General features: G+C 39.4%; 1 long non-coding RNA gene across 1 annotated transcript; it reads right to left on the bottom strand.

Moving 5' to 3' along the window:
• Positions 1-2,864: 2,864 nt before the first annotated feature.
• On the bottom strand, positions 2,865-13,809 carry LOC121110928. The gene is made up of 4 exons (XR_005860302.1): positions 12,707-13,809; positions 7,528-7,726; positions 3,858-6,597; positions 2,865-3,029 (listed from the first exon to the last, which is right to left on the bottom strand). It is a non-coding gene; the product is annotated as an uncharacterized LOC121110928 (long non-coding RNA).
• Between the last annotated feature and the right edge of the window lie 8,579 nt (positions 13,810-22,388).

Raw genomic sequence — 22,388 nt, forward strand, 5'->3', positions numbered from 1 at the left:
TTCATTTGTAAAGAAATAAAGGAAGTTTATTCCTATAAATAAATATATAAATAGTCCCTTATTTTTGGCCTATTTATCTATCTTGTCCATAGAGGCCCACTATCATCTTTTTAAAACAACAGAGGAATAGATCTTATCTTCCTGTAAGAATAATGTATTTCAGATTCTTCTTCTGCCCTCAAATCAAAACAAATGTCACATGTACTTTGACAGATAACATCCAACTTATTGCAGAATTTTGAGGTAGCTTTGTGGCTTTCATAGATGATGCTTCAAGTTATTGTAGTATTCTGTGGTTTTTTGTTTTGTTTTTGGTGTCCTAGTATTACAGGATCGGCTATTTTAATTTGATGGAGAGGTAACACCCATGATGGACGTTTCAAATGCAGGCTGTGAAACAATTAGAATGTCTAAAGAATCGGTATTTAAAGAATAAATAAGCTACACTATCTATATGAAGGGATTTGTCACGTTCTATTACCCATTCTTTTGGAAACAGCAGCTCTTCTAGATTGTCCCTGTTTCATGATTTCTTAGGGAAAATACCTGCCTACTTGTCATTAGTCTGGTTCCCTCCCCACCCTCCAACAAAATTCATCAAACCATTTATCCCCACTCTCAAACTTTGTGAACATAAGTGTGAAATACCTAAGTCTAATTCAGAGTTCAGCTCCTGCAAAACCCTTACCATACAACTCTGTTCAAGAATTCTATTTTGAAACGTTGTTTTTTTCCTACTCTTAACTCCTGTTGCAGGACAGTTCCAGGACCTTGATTTTCTGATGCTTAGACACATCTCTGTTCATATCCATCTGCTTCTGGGCCAGCATTGTGCTATGACTTCAAATAACTCTTCCTTCACCAGGGAACTAACTTGAGTGTAATCTGTGCATGGACGGTAACCATATACCATGCAGCCTTTCTTCCAATAAGTATTTTGAAAATCTATCCTTGTAAGAATGGTTGTTCAGTTCACTTTTTGTGTTTTTTTGCATACTGTGACAGATTACTACCCGGGTGCTTTTCCAATCACTTCCTCTGGATCAATTATTGTACAAGAACATCTTGTTATTAATCTCTAAGGACATAGCCTTGTATTTTGAATTAAATTTCATTTCATTTCTATTATTCCAGCCTGCTAGGTCACCTGTTTTATAGGAATGATGGTCTTGTTATGGCTCTTTGTGAGAAAGGCCTCTCAGATTTTTGTCATCAGCAAGTTTAATTAGCACGTTCTCATTTTTGTGCCACAGCTTTATTAGATATGATAGCACCAAATGTGGGTTTAAAGAACTCCATGAGGGTTTAAAGAACTCCAGTTGAAAACTCTCTCTGGTCTCACAGTGCCCTTTTCAGGACAGCGTTATTGTCGTTCTTCTTTTAGCCAGTTCTTTATCTAACTTACATTTTTGTGCTATTTCCCATTTCAGCTAATCATTTCACAAGTGCATTTTCAAGTGCTTTACAGAGAAGAAAATCAGCTGGATCTACCAGGTTTCCATCCATAAAAACACTGCTGTCATTGAAGTACACTCCTGATCTGCCTTTAGTAAACTTGAACTGCATTTTATCTCATCTTCAATTTACATCAATATTATTATTGTTTTTCCCCCCAAATTTAAAGCCTCTTGTATTACTGTAGCCTGACAGTAAAATTGCAAATACATCAAATGTTTACTCAAAGAATAGTGAAGCTTGCTATATAGCATCACCACATGCAACAGGTTGATTAAATTCTCCGCCACAAACAGTAAAACTTCAAGCACTGGTTCTTTCATTAATCAGTGATGCCTCCCCAGGTGAGCAACTTGAGCTCTCCTAACTTAGTTTCCATGTCGTGGTTATTTTCACCTGTGTATACCCTATTCTAACAGCAAACTTAATTTTGACATCCATTTCTACATCTTTGTCCCTTCTGAAAATTGCAAAATATAATCCTTAGGTTGGGGAATGTAGCTAGATTGTATCTAACCCTGGTGCTTTGGGGATCCTCCTTTTTGCGTTAGTCAGAGTGTGCTATTGGCAGTGCTAAGTAGTCTTATGGTTTTTGCTTTAACTTTTGACTTTCACTGCTGGGGTGGTTGCTCATCCAGCCATCATAAACAAAATGTAAATTTCAGACATCCATTAAATTACATAAAAAACAGTTCTTTTAGCTCAGAAGGCTGGGGGGAAAAAAAATCCAGCAGCACATGCATGCAAAGGGGAGAAGTAAGGCTGATGGTAATTCAAGTCTAGTTCTCAACCTAGGGCAGAAGAATCTGAATATCCATGTACCTTCATTAGGGTATGAGTAGAAATATATTTGTCTATACAATTTTGTGTTTGATAGATTTTTTTACGCACACATAAGTTAGCGCAGTGGTTTGAAATTTGTGAATTTACAAGAAAAATCATTATGTCAAAAATCTACTACTCTGTACCACAAACATGTATATACATGTATATATCTATTTGTATATAAGTACCTTCCAAATGTTTTCAACAGTATCCTTCCCCACCTAAGCAGGAGGCTGGACTAGATGAGCTTCTGAAGTACCTTCCACTCTGACTTCTGCTACAATCCTCTGTGTATTCTTCCTCTCTTCAGAATTCCCCAAATACACTTTTTCAAATCCAGACATGCACAAAACCAGAAGATAATCCTCTGTCAAACAGCTTGCAGCATAATTCTATTTCCCTTACATATACATATTTCCTTTTTCATACACAAACTGAGGATGGTCATCACTACATATGACAAATTGCTTACAAATGGTCAGTCACATATTGTTCTCTTTCTTTTTCCACTCACTCAGAATTGTACAATTATTGTTTACGTCACTGTCTATTCCAAAAACTCTACTTTTTTTAAATTCAGGATATGAAGTGGTAAACCTACAGTAATTATTATTCACATAGGTGAGAAAAGAGCATATGCAGAAAGCCCCATTTCTCATCTAGATGATCTTTAAAGATCCATATCGTGTTGCCCATCAGTTGTTGATTTTCATTGTTGATCTTTTCTTCATAGGTTATTTTGCTCCTGACTATAGATTTGAAGAGAAATAAGTCATTTAGCTATTTGAGACATCACATTATACAAAAGGATTAAAATCTATCCTAATTAAGGTTAAACACTTGTGGAAACCTATGAGATTGATCCTAGAATTTTATAGGACTGAGTTTGTTTGTGATTTAGACAAGTAGACCAGGAAACTAATAAAAACGTCCTTTTAGGTCTAGGTCTCTTTTCCCCTTCAAACAAGTGGAAAGCCTTGCCTTTCTGAGGGAGAAGTACTGGAAAAAATTACCCAGCAAATTCTCAGTACTCGAAGTTTATGATTCTCCTTGATCAAAAATCACCAGAGAAAGAATTGAGTTGCGAGGGGCATGTTAAAATGGCAATAAACTCTTTCTCTTAGAGCAACGTTAGAGTATATGAAAAATAATTACAGCACAGAAAAGGGTAAAAGAGTCAGAAAAATGTAAAAATCAACTGCATTATTTGCCCTGTATAATTTAGTATTATTTGTCCAAAATATCTTGCACCACTGGAAGGGTATCTTTTAAAAATAGAAAGCCCTTAAAGTGCTTTTGTGATAGTCAGTTATTCTACATATTTTACTTCAATAAAGAGCCTTAGTCCATTTATTTCTATCTGCTCTTTTCATTACTGTCTGCACTACTTGGTATAATTTAGCCTAGCTAAATTCACATTTAGCACATTAGGTGGTTATTCCAAAATAGGAATCATGTATTAAAGGCAAATAGAAAATCCATACAAAACTACATAGAAATGCAACTTATACTGAGATACTTCACTGATTATATTTAAGCAATTTATTAGTGACTAAGAAATTATTATTACTGCTTACCCGTATATCCAGAACAACTTCATTAATCTTTACAGCACAGACAACCACGGCAGACAAACGTTGTGCTGGAAGCAGTGTTTTTTCCAGGAATCACAATGTTTGGTTCCTGATATTTAGGACTGTTCAAAATCCTTACATCCAAATAACATTAAAACAATACTATACCACCTTTGCTACCAGAAGGGCACCAGTGAGTTTTAGTTTCAAGTACTTTAGAGCTAAGCACATTGCCATTCTAACAAAGAAAGCACACTGTCTGCTTAAATAAAAACTGTCTGGCACCTGCACAGTGAAACAGAGAAGCTGCACTCCACCTCAAACTATGTTAGGGCTGCTGGCAGATGCACGGCAAGTTATGTAGCCTCGTATGAACCGTGGAATCTCTAAACACTGTCAGAGAAGTGCTTGTCTGGGAAGAGCTGTACAGCATTCTCTGCCAGGTTCATCTAAGTTTATAGAAAAACTGTACCTTGGGTTTGTGAGTTGGTATCCCAAATTTGTTAGTAAACAAATCGGTAGCAACATAGCGGAAAGGAAAAAAATTACCAATGTTTTTGCATTACAGAAGTGCTTGAATAGCCGTAATCATCATTGGAGGCCAGACTGTGCTAGAGTAACACTAGTAACACTGAATATGAACCCTGAGGAGTTTAAGATGTAGACTAGAAAACGTTCTATCTTAAAACACTAAGATCAGGGTTTTTCTTCAGCTGCTGGAAGTAATTACTTTGTATTACTACTCAGTAAATAACAGTATGAAAAAGGTAAATTAATAGGATTGGCAGTTGCAGACAAGCCTGACGATCAGCATAACATATCCAGTGAGTTGTTGGAAACACGGACAAGCTGTGGGGGCAGGGAGAAACTAAATGAGGAGGAATGGGAAGGAGGAAAGTGATAGGAAGGACTACAGTTAGAAAATGAGAGCTGCTGAATGCCATTTGTAAACTAATAGCTGTAGCCCAGCAGAGTAATAGAATTTGTCCTTCTCAGGTCAGGAGAAATACTGTCTTTTTAGGTGATCTCTGTTGCTTGGGGATCTCTTTCCTCAGGGTTGCCAGCTGTGTTTTGATAGCCAGATTGGGTGGGAGATGTCTCCAGAGGCAGATTCTGACATCTCTCTTCCCTGTCTGGGAAACAGCTCGACAGTCATCAGTTCCTCTGTTTGTCAAGGGAATTTCTTTGCTCCTTGGCAAAGTGCCTGCTCTGCATTTATTCCCTTTGTCTGGATTTCTTTCACTTTCAATGAAATTTTCAGCACAAAAGGATCTCATCCTCTCAAAGAAAATCACAGTTAAATATGGCACTGCTAGAACTGATTTCTGAAATTATCTTCTTCCCCTCATCCTCCCTCCAAACACCATTTTATTCTCCTACAAGCACAGTGGATCAAGAGGAGGCGACAGCAAGGACAACCAGGGATTTCTCTGCAATTTCTAGCCTTCTGACACTATGACTGTGGGACAAAGAGGCCCCTGAGGCCATTTCATTTTTTTCCTCATAGAAGGCACTGACAAAGGTCCCTATGCCTCCCTAAAGGCTCTGCTGTTTTCCATTCCCAACAAGCCATGAAGCGCACAGCCTTATGTGTCTTGGTGAAGCCACTTAGTTTGTACAGGGTACTTTGTGTGGTTTGTAATTTTGCAGCCCTGCAGTATTCTAAATGATGATTAAGTACTAAAACAAAGAGATTATAGTTTTCATGTGCTAAAATGAAATTGTTCTATTCATTAATGCCATTCCTAAATTATTTTCTTTGCAAGGAAGAAAAAGCCTCCCCTCAAATCTCCACTTAACCTCCCACCATTTTTCAACATTTCACCTTCTCAGAGCAAACACAGTCGATGATCATGGAAGTATTGCTTTTACTTGAGATTACTCCTAATTTACAATCGTATAGCTATTAGAGCTATTAGCGGAATTAGAGGAGTATAGCTGCCCTGTGGCTACTGTTTCACAATAAAAAATGGTAACAGTAGCTTAAAGCTTCCTAATACCCCCTCTGCTCCTCATTGGTGCCAGCAAAGCTATTTGTTGGGCTTCTTAAGTACGGCTCATTAAAAAGTCAGCACTAAGCCAGGGAGCTGATTCTAAAAAAAACATTGTTTTGACAAGGTGTGCTCGTACAACTGAATGGGTGGCATGCCACAGACAGAAGAGAGAACAAAAAAGGAAAGCGGGAATACCTCAAGCCGATACTGCTCCTTGAACGGCAGTAAAATAACAGCCTGCGCAGGATCAGAAGCTAAAACAGGCTTGTAACAACCATGGCACCAATTCTCAATTATCTATGATTAGATTATTCGTGTTGCAGATTATCTATGCCACAAATGTAAAACCATCTCACATCCAGCAGTTACTAGCTAAGGCCCAGCACTGTACAAATGTCGCCTTCAAGACTCTCCCTGGTCTGGAAACTACAGTCACCACCACGCAGGACAAAGCTGGAGAGAATAAATTCAGTTGAAGGAGCAAAGTTGCCCCTGCAAAGGAACAGCTGTAACTTCTCCACTGCATGGTCCCAGACTGAAGAGCAACAAACAGCGTGCCACAGTCACACCTCACTGCTTCCCTCTGAAACAGATCAAATCCAGCCGGGCCTTGGGCCAGCTGCAGCTGACTTCATGTGGGGACAGCTGAAACGATCCGTAGCACATGGGTCTGTGGGTGGCCTCGCAGGTCAGACGAATATGATACACATGCAGGGATCCAGTTTGGATATCTGACCCAACAAGCTCTCCTGCAGGGAAGGAAGAAGATAGCACTGAAACATCAGCAACAAGAAGCCTGGCCAGTTTCTGGAGGAAAGCATGGGAGCAGAATGAAAAGGCCAAAATGTCATAGGTGACACTACCAGTGAGGCATTTACACTATAGAGTATTACTTGCAAAAGAAAACAGGAAACATTGCAATTATGAGTAGGATGTTCAGAAGCATTCCCTCTGCGGCTCAGCTCCAACCCCACTGAGCTCAATGATACAGGGTCCAGCTGAAGCTATAAGGTGACTGACTACTTTTGTTGCCTGTTAAGGTGCATATTCAAAGTTTACAAGTACAGTAGTTTCTTGCAAACTGTGATGAAACAATCAATTCACAGCATGTAAGCATCTTCCAGTGCTAGACCGTAGCTTTGCAGCTGGTTATTCTGTATTGTTTATACTGCACCATAAATGAGTTTACCTTTTGGGATCATTTTAAAAGCATACAAATTGCCATAGAAAAGCAACCCAACTTCCAGGTGAACAGAAGTGTTTTCACTGTAATGTAATAGCTATCACATTGTCTTTAACAGCACATAAAAAAATGCAAAACTAATGATTTTAATTCCTTTCAAAAACTCAGATGAGATGCATAGTTCTATTAAAACAGTTAGCTTTGGCACTTTAATTTTCACAAGCATTTTGTCTGCCTTATAGAAGCAATACTAACAAAGCCAAATAAGCTATCGCTCTGTTTCTTTGTTGCAATCTTGTGTGTGGTATTATATTCTCTAACAATAACAAATATTTTTGGCCCTGAGTTGGCCAGTTTTATGCATCTTTAAGGTTGATGCCACTAGGAAAATAAATTGATGCAATTTGGTATGATCCCTTTACTTAGGAAGAATGGACACAGCATCCTGTTTTATGGAGCACAGAGGAATTTAGATGAGTAGGAGCAATTTGTTTACCTCTAGCTCCCAGACTTTCTGTAGGCAGCTGTATCCTAAAAGTCCTCCTTCCAGCGTTTCTGATGCCACACAGACGGAATTACAGCTGCTTTCAGATCGCTTCCTCAGTTCTGAAATTATTTCTAAGTCCTCAGAAAACCACTTCAACTGTCTGACTCTCCTATTGTCTGTATCTACATGAGACCCAGTTTTCTCTTGCCTGGAGTCAACATAAAGGTAAATTTTAATTGCTCCTTGTGTCACCTGAACAGAAAGTGGCTCCCATGGCCACTCAACAAAATGGCTGAATCATACAACACCCAACACGGTAGCATGTTCTTTAGACTTCATTTTCTTGTATTGTCAAACAAATCCTCTCTGAATTGCACAGAATCTCTTGGCTTAGCTAGATATCCTAGGCAATCCCATGTGGCCATCCACTGAAGCCAAGAGAATTACTGCAGGGATGGATTTGGCAGTAAAGCATTTTGAACTGAGTTCCCTTAAGCAAGAAATCAGCACAAATGTACAAATCTGGCTACATTTGAAGGTTCTGATTTGCAGCCATCTGTGCAGGCTTCTACTGTTAAACAGGAGTAAAACAAATCCTGGACTAAATGATACTCATTTATATACGGTACACATATAGGTAAAAATATCTAAATATAGTGAAAATACATAGGTTAAAAAAATACACAGAATTAGGAGAGCTGAAAATAACAAATAGTTTTGAATTATTAGAAAATCCAAAAAACAATATGCTCGAGTAAGACACTAACTAAGCAAAAGCTTAAGACATGTTGACGTTCCAAATTAACACTGGAATCCCAATATGATTTCTTAAGCTAAAAGATGCAGTCAGCTGAAGGCTGTTTACTTTGTGTTGAATTTTCAGACAAAACATTTAAAAGCTGGAATGTTGTCTCCTTTGTAGCACTACATAAAATCCTGTACATTTTTGGAGAAGTAATGTACTTGATTACTGTTTGTCAAATCATTGAGTAATTACATGGTGAAACATACAGCTATAGAAACCCACCGAGGTCAAGAACCAAATAAATTCTAAAAATCTACACGAATAACAAACAACTCAAAGTTGCAGTTGTTAAGAGTAATTCCAGAAGTGTTATTATTTGTTTTCTTGTTGGTTTTTGTTCGTTTGTTTGTTTTTAATACAGCTTTGCACACAAACTTGATTCACATTATGCTGTCAATCCTGCTTGGGACCAGCTTCTGATCAATTTAAGCAGGGGAACATAGCGTGGGTTTAAACATTGAGTGCTCTCATATTCAGACACGATCAATAATTCAGTTTAACGCAGTTAAACACTATTTTTACTTCTTAAAATCTCTTCAACTTGCAAGGAGTGATACAACTGGCAGATATATTATCACTGGAGCTGTGGAGCCACAAAAGTAGTTCCAAGCAGTCACTAACCACCGCTACTGCAAAGCCTTCCTGTGTCTCCAGTATGTGCTGGCACAGAGCAGTTATTCTGAAGCAACAAGTCTAACCCATGGGTAAGCTACTCGACACCTGGAGCCATGTAATATTAGTGACAAACACCAGCCAAGATGGGCAGTATCTTGCTTCTGACCCGGCCAGCACCTCTTGACTCTCCAGCATCACTGCCCTGCCACAGCAGCATCGCAAGAGTCAGCTTTTCCAAGACTTTGGGTAAAAGATAAGGTAAGACATGGGACATGGACGGAGTGGAATTGGATGAGGGGAAGGAGCTGGTCTTACTGTGGAGATGAGAGAGGCAAGTTAAAATTTAGGATTGGGGCTTCAAAGCATGATAGACATAGGTATAGAAACGGCATAAGCAGGCTTATGGAACAAGATATCCAAGGTAAAAAAGATATCCAAGGTAAAATATTAATTATTTTAATTTAATTAATTATATTAATTTTGGCTCTGAATTGTGGCTAGGCTTCCAGCTATAATGCATTTGAGGAAGTACTGTTAGTTGTGTACTGTTAGTTGTGTACAAAGGGCTATCAAGCCATTAACTAAAAAAGAAAAAAGAAAAAAAAAGTATATACAGTTATAAGTATCTGTTCTTATTTTAAAACCAATTTTAATTGGTAAGCTTTAGTGATAGCACAGGCAACTGCTCTGCAGTATATATGTCACTGAGTGACGAGTGATGGGACAAATAAAGAAAATAAACTATCAGAGAGCACAGAGCAAATCGGGATGCCTCTGTAATATTCCCACCTGCCCTCCTTACTGCCTGTTAGGAATTGCGACGAATTCAAAGGAGGATGTCTTAAAGCTATGGAGCACTCTTATGATAATGCAGCTACAGAGAAGTTAATATCGTACTACCTAGGAAGTGGACAGATGAGGGAGACTTGTACAGAAATGATATCTCTGTGGCAATTAGCTGTCGTTCCTAGTCTGTAATGAAAATATGTGAATAACCTATAGTAGGAGTAGATTATTTGCATTGCAATACTCATGCCAGTTGTGAAATTAGTAAACATTACAGCCACTGGCTATTAAACTGAGGATGGACCTGACCTACTAAGTGCCTAGAGCTGCAGTTACGCAATGTGAAACACTCCAGCAGCACCTCTACAGTAACAAGACAGAGCATACAAGGACGATTTTGAGTGTCTGAGTGTATCCATCTTTGATGTCATCCACTTTCAAGCTAAAGTAAATGTTGGACCTAGCAACATTTGCTGCTGTCATGTGACATGTTTTTGACCAAATAACTGATCACATGACAGAACAAAATCTTCTTTCACACTGTTTTATTTATCAGTAACATTGAGTCATCTTCCACCAACCACACCTCTTTCCCCCCAAAGATACAGCAGTTATTCAATGTCTGTCCAAAATGTGTAAACATTCAGGTGAAGACTAGTAAAAATGGTGTATCATAATGATGAACTGATGATTAGCAGAAGTTGAAACTAGACTTATTGAACTTCATTGGTATAACTCTAAAGGCCTTTAAAGATGTATTTAAAGATATCTTCAAATCTTTGTTTTAGAGATACAACAGTGCCAGTGGGCCATTAAGTTGTATAATCACCCTTCCCTGAGATAATTCAGGTAAGAGAGAAACTTCTTCCTGAGCTAGCAAAGCAAACGTGGCAGAAGTGAAGCACGTATGTGGCTCAGCCAAACACAGAATATAAAAACTAAGCAACCAACAAAATGAAATCTGGAGAAAACAATGGGCATACGATGGCTTCAAACAACATATTCCTTCCTGGTGACTGGAAATTCCCAGCACTGTGACAGTGAGTGTGCAGAGACTGCTAAGAGGAATTAAGTTTTTATTGTCATTCATCTGTATATTGCAATGGCAGCATTATCCTTGTGTTGTTACTTCAGTAGACTGTTATATCAATCTTCTAAATCAAAATCCCACATAATTCATGCCTAATATATTAAATAAGTAAATAGAGACTAAACATGAAGAGGGAGAGGGAGGGGGAGGGGTAGGGGTAGGGGGAGGGGAGAGGAGAGGAGAGGAGAGGAGAGGAGAGGAGAGGAGAGGAGAGGAGAGGAGAGGAGAGGAGAGGAGAGGAGAGGAGAGGAGAGGAGAGGAGAGGAGAGGAGAGGAGAGGAGAGGAGAGGAGAGGAGAGGAGAGGAGAGGAGAGGAGAGGAGAGGAGAGGAGAGGAGAGGAGAGGAGAGGAGAGGAGAGGAGAGGAGAGGAGAGGAGAGGAGAGGAGAGGAGAGGAGAGAATAGTTCATTTGGAAGGGACCTTCAAAGATCATCAAGGCCAACTGCCTGACCACTTCAGGGATAACCAAAACCATAAGAATATTCATGGGCACATTATCCAAATGCCCCTTGAACACAGACAGATGTGGAGCATCAGCCAACTCACTAGGAAGCCTGTGCCAGTGTTTGACCGCACTCACAGTAAAGGAACTTCTAAAGTCTAGTCTGAACTTCGAGTGGAGTATCTAAAATGACCTGCTCAGAGAGCATTGGACTCTGACACATATGAAAATATGATCTCATAATCAAGCAGAACCAAGTGGAGAAGAAAATCTTTCTTTTTTTTTTTTTTTGGCACATGTAATATAACTGAAAAGATGAAGACTCCATTTGTTCTTACACATAACTAATTCTTCCAAGACTCTGACTGTGGTAGTAGGGAGTATTTTACATCATCAAATTAATTTCTCACTAATCTAAATAGCAGTTTGCACTCAGTGTCTGTTCCTAGCAAAAGTACCAGGATCGATGTAAAGGTTTACAAATAAGACTGAATGCAGAAAAAATAATGGAGACTACTTCCTAATACAGGTACAGCAAAGTAAAGCCAGATGTCTTCTAAGTTTTTAGTCTCCAAATTGTACCATTTTTTTTTCAGCAACCAAAAAATTGTGTACAATTTTACTGAGTGCTGGACAATTTGCTTCTCTTAAGTGCTCAACTACAATACTCAGTGGTATCACACTATCACACTAACTTAGAGCAACCGCTTTTCAAACTCACCTCAAAGTTTTCAAAAGCAAAGTAATAAGATCTTCGTGAGGAATCCTTTTCAAACTAAATTTGCACCAGTTAAGGAGAAAATGACGTGTAATAATACATACTTGATGTACTAATTATAACACAAGAATCAGTTGCTCTTGGCTGTCCTAAAAGTCACTTATCAAGTTTATGACATCTTCTTTTATTGAAATGGAAAATAAAAACAAACAAGCATCATTTTAGCAGCTTTGATAGCTTTGCCAAATTGTAATCACTTGGGCTGAAAATTTCCATGATGATTGCCTGCTTTGGCCGGTACAAAGTTCAAAACTATTCATAACAGTACTCTAATAATAACAGCTACAGAAAAGTCCATATAGCAACTAATAATTTGGACCTCAGAATTGAGCTTGACTAGAGTGCTACACAGTCACACTCCAAGCAATGAGGCTAGAGCAAAATTCTGAACAGCTATTTACTGAACTGTATCATCTAACCTGAATGCTGAATGGTCCTGAGGGGGGGAAAAAGTATATGATGATGTCACTGAAGGCTGTCACATAATGTAAACAAACAGCTTCTACTTTAGTGCTTCTCAGCTTTTCCAAGCCCAGACTTATAACTGCAGTGACTTTATTTCACTGTGAGTTTCTATGTGTACACTTCCATACATACACAAAAGCAATAAATAAGCATAACATATAGAAGTAAGTCAGAATACTGCAAGTTTTAGAAGAAAGAACACATTACCTGAAAAGGAGAAAATGCAAACTATTCTCCTGATTTGAACACGTAGTTCCACATTCTGTTATTTGGTAGTACCATTCAGGCTCCATAAGATGGCAGACCTGCATATATTTAACAGATGTCAGTGTAATGACATTGCTGTAAATACAATGCCTTTAAAATGGTTGCTCTAAATGAATGGTGTATGTTTTTTATTCAGACTGTTTTGAACATGATATATTTTGAACTACAATGAATTTTGGTTATTACTGTGTATTACCTTTCCCGTAGTTACTGATGGCTTTGGACATGGCCTACACATTCCAAAAACATACCACCATCATCCAGACTTGGTTGATTCAAAATTACCTGAACTTGATCAGCGCAATTCTTTCTAATAAACATCCAATTGTTACTTATTCCCACTGATTCATTTTAGCAACCTGTGCTCAAAGTAAACCAATTCTTAGAGTATAATTACCGTCCTGAACACATTAAAGCTTGAGTTTATCTTTTAAATTGTCTCCTTCACAACAGACTATTTTAGGCAACAACAATTTAAATGTCAACCCTGAAATTGGCATCTTTATTCCCCATTAAATGACTATGGCACTTCTAAAAACTTTTTTCAGATTCTGTTATAGTAATGCAGTTCTATAATTTGTATGGTCATTATCATAAATTAATTCCACAGATTTAGTTTTTGACTACTAAAAAAATGTTTAAGGTTGTTCTGGAGAAGGGTATGACACCACACTTTGCCAATGCTGTATACTCATTTCTCCTCCATTTGTTAAGACCTCAAACTGTTTTAGACATAAGATTTTAAAAAATGAATCTTTTAAAAATGCTAGCACACTTTAAATGCCCAAGTAAGAAATGGAATGAGCTAGTAATCTCACTTTTATGTTTCACTTTAGCAAGCCCTCGCACATAAATGTAATAATTATAATTACATAGGCATATAATTTTCTCATAAAGGTTTTATTCCACTTGTTCCACTTGGCTAGGACTACAAGTGAAAGTGCCTAGATTGTTTTTAATCTTTGAAAGAATTCCTTTGGAAAAGAAGTCAGCAAGAAGTGTTCTTTCCAGCAGGAAAGTAGTTTGCACTCAGCAAGGCTGTGAAAAGGAAATTATGACAATTTTAAAATAAAAAGTGTTCTACTTCCTAGTGAGCAAATGGAATAAAGGCAGCAAATTAACATGGACTTTCACCCAAAAGTCTTCCCATGGCACACCAGGAATGTTATCCTGAAAAGTGTAGTTAGGAAGAAAACTTTCAGTAGAGTCAAGAAATCGGGCCGTTATGTTCATATTCAAATCTGCCAATTTTCCTATGTAAACATGGTCTTTAATAAGTACTTAGCAATGAAACCTCACTTAAAACACTGTTCCCTGACACATTCACAGCCTTCTTGCTGACTCACTCCTCAAGAAGGGGATTTTGGAAGAGAGCAACAAAACACTCCAGCAGCAAAACCTGAAGAATGTAGATAGTATTGAGAGCATCCGTATAACCCACTTCTACAATAAGATGGTTTTGTACCTAGCTCTGCAGCTGTGCCAGGAATCTTTTGCTGGTTTGGAACATTTTCCAAGAGGTTGCGTAAGCCTCTAGTTTGTGCAGAGAAGGCTTTGCTGTTTGTTTGCTCTGTTTTGGGGTATGGATGCTTCTCTCGGTCTGACACGGGCAGAACACCCACCCAAGCGGTGGCAGCGTGCCCCCCCGGCCTGCAGCTCAGCTGTGAGGGGCCCAAGGGCCCCAGACAAGGCTGTGTGCCCACTGCGAGGGGCAGCAGGCCAGCGCCACGAGCTCAGCGCAGCTCTGCACTTTGGGGCTAATTTTACTGAAGCATCTCCTTGCGTTGAAGAAATTTGCAGCATTTCAGCAAGATATTTCAGAGATCACTCATCACTTCATCGTGCACATCCTCCTCCAGCCACCCCTCAAACTGTCACTCCCAGCAACATCCAAGGAACGCTGCTCATGCCAACAGCGGAAGGGCGGAACAAGCACATTTGTGCTGCCCTGGTTTGTGTCCCTCATACCCCATGTGACAGAGTAGCAGCGAGAAAGGAGGTTTTGTCTTTCTGCTTTGTTTTGATATAGAAACCCAGCCCTGAAGAGATAACTGCCTGAGGAAAACCTCCTTCCTGCCAATTCTGGCTCATCTGAGCCAAGCAAACGCTATTGCTGAACAGGCGGGAAAGCTAGCACGAGGGCTGCCGCGCTGCCAGGAAGGCCGAGAGCACCGCGGGGCTCGCAGTGCTCTGCGGGCTGAGGCAAGCCTGGGGACGGTCCAAGCCCCGGTTCGCAGCCACCGCCGATCCCACAGAAGCCCTCTGGTACACGCACCCCAGCATCTTCACTTGACGCATTGCAGGTACAGCGCGACCAATCAGAAGGCTTGACTCTTAGCAGCTAACCATTGCAGAGCCCCGTTAGCCAATCAGGCATCCCTTGACAAAGTGCTGCCTCAGATGTCTCAGCACCGCTTCCGTCGGGAGCCGCCGTGCCAGAGGATGGTAACCTTCCGCGAGGGGATATAGGTCGTGCCGCCAGCGAGGGTGCAGGGAGCGGCCGGCAGGGGCCGGCAGAGGCGGCTGGGCCCCAGCTCCGGTACCGCTGCCGGGCGGGCGCTTTGGGAGCTGGCAGGACGCGGGGTGCTGCCGCCTGGCCAGCTAACGCGCTTCTCCCCCTCACAGCCCCTCCCAGCGTTGTAACGACACGTTTTGTGGGAATGTAAGCGGTATGAACGCTTGGCACCATGGAGCCATCACAGAACAGACATGATGGTTCGTTTTTGCAGAAGCCTGTAGGCCGGCATTGCGTCCCTGAGGGGAGAACAGTGAGACGCGCTGAGGAAAGTGGGAGGAGGAGTAGGAAGATATGTTTAAGCAATTTAACCCCATAACAATAACAACAAAATAGTCTATTTTGAGTCTTTCGCTTTTTTTCTTTTTGATGCACAGAGTACCTTGTTTTGATTGCATGTTAGTTAAGGAGATGAGTGCTTTGCGAGCACCTAAAATAGAATATGGAGACAGAGACAGCAGAAGCCAAATGGATGCCAAAGTGAAATGATCTGAGTGCTGAGCGCTGCAGCAGCCCACACACCGGCCCACCCCACAGATAGCGATGTGAAGTCTTAGATGGTGCTCCCTGCTTGGAAAAATGATGTCAGTATTGGCAGGCCCAGAACCAAACTGATTGCTAACCAAAATAAACTCATTACATGTACTTCTACGTAGCATAAAATCCCATCCCCGGTGCGGTGCACCTTTACGTTAGGCTTGTGCTGGGTAACAACGCTGCTGCCAGCTCGCAGCCGGCACATAACGGTGCACTTACTAAATATAAGTGCCTCATTAGCATCCTGTGTACTTCTCCTACAACACAAATAATAACAAATAGCCACCCAGTGGGGGAGGCCAGTGCTGCTTGCCAGGAAAGGTGTGCATGAAGTGCTTGGGACAGACCTGAATTTTAGGCTCATTTCACAGAAGCTGACAGCCTCAGAATAAGGCAGACAGAACAGAGATTTAATTGGGTAGCTGATGTGATTTTCCTCACAAAAACATTGGGAAGCATAGCAGGCCCCATGACACAGCTCAGTTTTCCTGGTTTACAAAGAAGAACAGGTTTTCTCTTTTTAGTGCCACTTCTGGAATTTCAGTGATGAGCTGAGGTCCTTCAGAGCAGAGGCTCATGCGTGCTCTGAGGATCAGACATTTAGGAGTCCAGACTTCACATGTGCCCGTGCCTCCAAATGCAAGAACCCAAAGTTCTGTACAAAGAACTGAATTAAGAGGAGGGGTCAAAGAAAAACCTTATCATGGAAGAAAGAGGCTGTATTCTGGATGCACCATATATTCCTATCATTTTTTAAATTTTCTTCACTGAAAGATTGTAAAAAATAGAAGCCTTCAGCAGAGGATATCCTAGATAGTGCCATGCACGTCTCCAAGGGAGAGGCAGTCTGTTGGCACTCCAACAGTAGGTTGCAGAGATTGGAAATCATTTTTACAGGTTCTCAGAACTGACTGTAGAAAGACAATTTCTCTTCAAGATTATGGGAAAATGTAGTTTTTCTTCCCTCTAAAAGTGATGATTGGGCAGTTGGAGAAGTCATTTTATTTTCAGGTGGGTTTATTAGCGATGCGGGCACAAACAACTTAAAATAGCTGTCCAAGGAAGTGTGGTGATTCTGCAGCTTCCTTTAAGTACTTAAACAAATGAAAAGTATCACCTGTCAAGGATGCTGGCTTCTGGCATCTGTAATTTAGATGTATGTATAATACTTCTCACCTGAGGCTCACTCCATACGGTGGTAGATGAACATCTGGCTCTCTCTTGGGTGGCAGAATTCTACATCCTTCAGTGGAGTGAGTTTGATCTCATAGCTGCTTATGATGAGGAATCTGATAAGCTGTGTTTCATATGCATGAGAGAAATGAAGGGAAGAAGAAATTTGTATCTCATGCAAAGTAATGTGGATTTATTGACTTCAGGGCATGTTTGCTTTTGCTGGAAATCTGTACTGGGAACTATGATTCTATGGCCCTTGAACTCTGTATTTGCAGTTGTTGAATTTTTTAACTCTGGTTGTAGTATGAAGGCCTATGACAGCCTTTCTACTTCACGCAAATACAGTTTTAACGTGGAGCTACTACAGAATTATGATTTGGGGTTATGTAAAGGAGACACGGCCATCAGTAGTATCTGGATTTTACATATCCATCTGCCTGTGCAATATATATTTGTATTTGTTTGCCTACAAAGTATTCCAAACAAGCAAAATGTAACAGAACACTTTTGCTTACTGCTTACAATACTGGAGCCTGATTCTGTAACTGTTTAGTCATACACCTATGCAAAATGAAAGTTTTTTCAAGTAATCCCACTTTTAAGCACAATTGCTCATGAAATTTAGCTAGGATTTTTATTGCAAAATTCATGTCCTAGTTTGCCCCATGGGAATATTCAGATGTAGGTGAATTGCTCATGGACAAAGGAAAGCTGTAAAAAACAGCACAGACAGCTCACTTAGTCAATTCCATTATGTAAAAAAGTAATGTCAAGTAATTTTGAAGTTATGGTTTTTTGTTTTGTTTTGCTCAGGTTTGGTTTGGTTTATATGTTAAAGAGAACAAGCTGAAATGAGAAAGCTAGGTACTGGAGTTGAACAAACAGATTTTCAACCTTTCTCCAGGACTTAAGTTCTGCAACATCTTTGTTTCTGAACGTTCAGCGTGTCACTTCAAAATCTGCAGCTAAGAGCACCAACTGCTCAGCTTTTATCTATTAGTTATAGCAGGAATTTGAACTCAGAAGGTAAGCCAGATTTTGGCCCATGCAGTTTTCCAGCATATTCTTGAAAAATTAAATGCAAACTCAAGCCATTCCTAGTAAGGTGAATTTGACTAAGAATTGTTTTACTGTTTGTTCTATTGTCATTTAATCTGTATCTACTGAAATTAGAAACCGAACTTTTCCTGTCATTACAGTCACTGTTGCCATACATATCTTTCCACACAGGATATTTCTAAATATAATATATACATTATGTATATATATATGTATATATACACACCATTTATTTGGCAGATACATTATCTGGAATCATTGATCACTGTCGAGGAATCTAGTTCGTATAAATGTAACCAACAGAGAAGAAATAGGACGTAGAAAATAGTATGTTTGATGGTGTTACATAAAAATACAAAATACTTAACAAACTTGCATTTGTGAATATTCTGTCTCCTGCATTTGCTTCTTAAAAAATAGCTAATACAATTTGGCTTTTGTCCACAAAAACACAAACAATAGCAAAACATAAACAATAGAACAAATGGAATGAGTAACTTCTGTTTATATCATGAATCATCCAGTGTTTACCTTTCTATGAAAATGGCAATTACAAAACCTGAGAAGGAAAATCCTGTTTTCACATACTCTGCTGTTTCTCTCAAACCCTTCTTAGGGCTATGAAGCAAGGATGTTTTTTAAGACTGTGCAAAAAGGGTTTTGTTTTGTTTTGTTTTGTTTCGTTTTTTCTGAAACCCCTTTACATTTCAAGTGTTAGGAGTCGGGAAAAGTACTTTGGTTTACAATAATTATCTTATAATGTTTAATCTGCTAGATGCATTACTTGAGCTTATGTATTGGAGCAGCTTTATAATTCCCATCTGTGGAAATCTTTTTAAGATAGGATCTTTAAGGTTCCCAACTCAAACTGCCTACCATTGGAACATGAAGCTCTTCACTTTATTGGGCCTTAAGGGTGCCAATTTACATAGCTATGTAGAAAAGTACTCACTAATTTAATTACAATGTGTAAATAATTTAGTTCTAACCACCGGCTAAAACAGTTTTATATCACCATCTAAAACTTTACAAGACAATGGACTCTAAACATGAGGAACAACTACTGTTATACAATTACACAGATGGCCTTTTAACTCTTAATGCTCAGAGGAGATCCATAATTGTATGTGATTTTCATACATTCCAGTAGGAATGAAGTAAATATAAAGAAATTCTGAACATTTGAAACGTGGAGAGTTTCTTCCTCCCGCTCCCTTCTTTCAGAAAAGAAATACTCATCTACAGGAATGTGTATATTCCCATTTAAGAGCTACCAGGCCTGGAAACCTGGATGTTAAGATTAAAGCAACTTTTATTTTTACATCTTGCATAAATGTGGTCAAATTCAATTCTGTTCTAGCTTTTATTTCAATGGAATTCCACCCACTTATGTGCAATCTTAGTGAAGCTTATAGAGCATTTTTATAAGGATACAGGCTCAGCTTTTCACAGCTGCCAATGGCATTTAGAAGCATTAATTTTGTGGAAAATGGTCTCCCAAAGAAACGTTGACTATATGAACAGAATATTACTGAGGGGGTAAAAAACTCTTTTCTGTTATACCAACAGAATTCCAATTGACTTGAAAAGGAGCACATCAAATTCAACCCCAATTTAGGTAGCTCGAATGTATAGCTGGAAATATTATATCAATAAAGACTAATTATGAATTCGTTTCAGATGCACAGGTGTTCCATGCACTTAAATACATAATTTTGAGTTCTCATACGTCTAATTTATTGTATACTGGTTATTATCTATGATATCAGCATCCCAGTTGTGCATTGCATCTCAAACCTGTGTGTTCTCACATCCTTTTTCCACAGGCAGATGCCTATGAATTGTTTTAATTTTGATTTTTGTTAAATTATGTATGTATGAGAAAACAACTGATATGTGTGAACTCAATCTCTTCAGTACTTAAGTTACCAAAGCCAAGGCTGAAAAGCACACCTTGCATGTAAGTGGGAAGGCTGGTCTTTTTCTGATTTCCTAATGGAACTGTTTCTCCTATCTTAGGTGATTCTCAAAGATAGGACATATAAATCTCTACAGAAACAGAGAACAGCACTGTAACCGTAGGATCACTGTCAGACAAATCTTAGAGGTACAGCACTAAGTAGAATGGTTGCAACTCTGACCGAATCTAATAAATTTGTAAATTAATTGTTTGTTAATATTACAGCTTAAACAAACACGAATCAACAACACCCACAACAAAAAATGATAGAGAGTAAATTAACTTAGAACAGTAAATCTCAACTAGCTAGAAATACTCGGTTAGAAATTCATCTTAACAGCTACTGCTGTTTGCAGAGAAGCTCAGGAGCAATGGGATGGCCAACTTTGATGGGTTTACAGACAAATACGGAGTAATTCTATGGCCCAGTCCAGATCCCACCGAGATCCTGGAGATTTTGAATGAGACTGTATATGATCCTGGCAAATCATTTGACATTGTATGTCATTGGAATGACATGAGCATTCTTGCTTGCACACAACAGAATGTCAGTCTGAAGTGAACAAACAGCAATCAAACTCTAGCATGCAACTGAGCAAGCTTACAAGGAACAGGCAGATACCAGTTTAGGTGAGATTTTCTACATTAACTAAGCAGCAAGATTAATATTCTGTTTTGTTTACATTCATCATTGCCATATGTCAAACTAGGAAAAAAAAATCCCCTTAGTCAGAATGTTACTTTTGGAGCATTAGCTGTGAAATGCTTTCAAATCCAGAACGACGCAATTTAGCAGAAACTACTGCAGAAGTGATCTGTGGTATCTAATTTGACCATCCTGATTTTTTTTTCTCGTATGAAGTGAGACAATATTCAAAGCTACTCAAAAAGTCATTTTATTTTGAAATTCCATTTTAAGTAGAAATGAATCATTAGTGTAAACCAGCAAGAGTTAGCAAAAGTAGTCACACACGCACAAGAAGAAATAGGAAACAAAGACCCAGCAATCCTTCTACCAGAGGTCCTGTTAATCCTTGGCAACGTCCACTGAATGTGACCAAGAGGCTGTGCCACATTGCCAAGCTTCCTCACATATGTACAAACATTGTAATGTTGATATTTTATGAAAGAATCTACATAAAGTTTAATTACTCGTAATCTCCTCAGCAGATATAATCTAATCCCTTCACTTTTTAACAAGTGAAGGCTTTGTATCAATGAAAGAACGTATTACATGTACATAAAAAACTTAAGAGATTGAAATAAGGCACTCACATTCTAAACTGTTGGATTTAACGCTGCTGAGATTGATTATTCTATCGAAAATACCTTCAACCATCCGCATTAGAAACACTTTGGCCAAAGACCATGAGATTGCATTGACCATTTATCTTTGCAAGACAACTGTATGCATTTATTACCCCAATATTTCTGTAGAGTTCTCATTTCAGTAAGGAGATCTTCACCTGTGTAAGGGCAGCACAGCAAAGTGAATGCTTTGTACGTGGACATTCTTCTTCACACGCCAAGACTTGGAGAGTTCCAAGCCAAGCACTGGTGGCCCACACTAATTGAACACTGTGTCATTTGTGCTGGAAAGAAATTACACCGGGAAAATAAGAGCTTAGAATTGTTGGTCTGGTTTGAAAACAAAAGATTAATTTGCAAGTTCTTGCACGTGAACAAAACTCAACCTCACTGCTTGCTGTGTGAGCAGACATATATTTAATACAGCAAGGCAGCCATTCTGTGTCTAAAATGGCAGCAGTCCATAAGCTTACAACTTGCAGACCAGCCAGCTGCAAGTCGGTTTTCTGACACCATTTCATACACTACTTACACAAATGTCAGCATGGTTCTGGGACCAAATGATGACACATGAGATACGCTGCAGTTTGCAGTGGGAAGTATTTCTAGGTGGAAGTGGATAATGTTTGTGTTTGCCACCCTATCACCCTGCCCAGAAAGGCAAGCAAATAAATTGTAACTATGTTGGTAGAGCTACTGAAATTGTTCAGCAAACAATTTCCTACCTAAACATAACCTATTTTGTCTGTATTTCAAAGCGGAAAGTATGTATCAGACAAAAAAAATATATATAGGAAAACGCTTTTTGTGATGGCTATGCTGTGAACAGAACACCTGGATTATGGCAGGAGGTGCTGCTGGCCTCCGGCACAGATGGGCCCAGGGTACAGCCTTCGCTGAAAGCATCTCGGCTACGAGGAGCTCGGAGCTGAGGGTGCTGTTGTGAAGGGAAGCGGAATGCTGGGTCGCAGCATAGATCCAGGCTGGTGTGCTTCTGTACCTATCGGAGAAGGCACAATGCGAATGCTTCGGTGTTTACCCTGGTTATCATCGGTTGGGGGACAAAA

The sequence above is a fragment of the Gallus gallus genome, chromosome 5 (genome assembly GCF_016699485.2).
Source record: "Gallus gallus isolate bGalGal1 chromosome 5, bGalGal1.mat.broiler.GRCg7b, whole genome shotgun sequence".
Classification (NCBI taxonomy): domain Eukaryota; kingdom Metazoa; phylum Chordata; class Aves; order Galliformes; family Phasianidae; genus Gallus; species Gallus gallus.